The sequence below is a fragment of the Schistocerca americana genome, chromosome 7 (genome assembly GCF_021461395.2).
Source record: "Schistocerca americana isolate TAMUIC-IGC-003095 chromosome 7, iqSchAmer2.1, whole genome shotgun sequence".
Classification (NCBI taxonomy): Eukaryota; Metazoa; Arthropoda; class Insecta; order Orthoptera; family Acrididae; genus Schistocerca; species Schistocerca americana.
The window spans coordinates 527206253-527208040 of NC_060125.1; positions in this window are offsets into that span (position 1 = coordinate 527206253).

Genomic DNA, 1788 nt, shown 5'->3' on the forward strand with positions numbered 1-1788 from the left:
TTTGTTTCACGAATAATGGCAGCAGTTTTAGACAAACGTGCAATCAACTCTTCAGGAGTGTTTGTTGGACAAAACATAATCTAAATGTTCTCTGGCATCAACAGCAAAGTCGGTCATGCTGGACTGCTAGCGGGACACTCTTCAACATTTCCGGTAGTACTTCACAAAGAAAGATGTAATTTCATCCACAGAGCGTGTTAGGCTGAACATACAGACCAATAAAACGGTCATCAATGATACCAGCATACACATTTATGGTAAATCATTGTTCATGGTGGAACCCACGAGTTGCCTTGAGAGATGGCTATTGTGGCTGTGAACACCGTCTCTGAACATCACTAGCGTCAAAACCTTCTAGGGACCCTAGTGGGGAATTGTGCGCCTGTGACATTTTTTTTTGCAAAACAGTGTTTCTTTTTTTCAACTCTACACATAGTTCCACATTCAAATTCTGGAACTAATATTACGAGTTTATGACTATTTTCTCTATATTTTATATTAACGCAAGAATAATACAACCACCATAGCATCTACTACCAAATTGGTTTTCCACATAATCAATAACAAGTTTCGTCTTTCTTTGGTCCTATCTGGAGATGGCTCGTTACCTTTATAGAGGCTGGGGTGTCAGCCCTCCATGTTGGGTAGAAGTCAGAAGACCAGCTGTTCACCACCATGGGCAGTGCAGCAATTGTGGACACCTGGTAGTCACTTGACGTACTCTCAATAAAAAAAACACCATTATTAAAAGTCATTTATTGTTCATAAACTGCAATAATCATGATGATAGAGAAGTCGAGAGACCCAGGACATAAGCTGTGTATGGTCTGTAAAGAGGCATGGGCACCAGTGGGCAGCGTTACAGCTTGCAGCAGTGGGCAGTTGGTGGGTGTTGGTGGTAGCAATTCTTCAAGGACACTGCCACAGCAGTGGATGGTGCTTTGCAGTGAACACTAGGGACTGCCCAGCAGCCTAGGACAAGGCATGTAGAGGTTCACAGACTCTCATTGCAGACCTGTGGTGATTGAGATGACTCACAGCAGTAGCTGTAACTGCCCACATGAGCATAGATGTGCAGCAATGATTTTGGATGCATGGTCAATGGCGGCTGAAGGGCTGCGCAGGCCCACGCTCAGAATGTAGAACTCCAAGGAAAGAGCCCAGCAGCAAGTGCAGAAGTGGATCCCTAGGTTGTCTGCTGGTTGGAGGGCACTAATTCCGCAGGACATGTTGCAAGCAGCAGGGTCACAGGAGTAGCATAGTCTGGAGATGGTGACTGGTTGGTCCTTGTAGACTCGTACATTGTCGTAGGCCACCTCTCAGGACTGGTGACTGGCAAGCTGCGGTACTTAAAAATGACGAGTATTTATATGGCCCGCCCTTGTTTTGCTACACTATTGGTTTCTATCAAGTAAGCCACAACAAAACTGTGTCTTGGATGTGAAGCAATCAGGCCACCAACACCGCAGTGCCTCTGCCATTCTGCTGTGTTATAGACATTACAATTCTGGTCCCTTGGGTGGCCTGTCAACGTGGTAATTGTGAGGTGTCATAGCGGCAGTTCTCCTTGTATCAGTAGGCAGCGTGTGATGCAACAGCTTCTGTTCAGCACCTGCGGTAGGTGATCAACATAACTCATCTGTACCAAGAACATTATTTGTAGTGCAATATACCTCCTTTCTTTACCTAAAGTAACATGAACCCGGTGAACCATCACTTATAGACTAGTAAAATGGCGTCACCAAATTATCCTTTCTTGAGCTATTTCTCAACGTTCACTCAACAGTA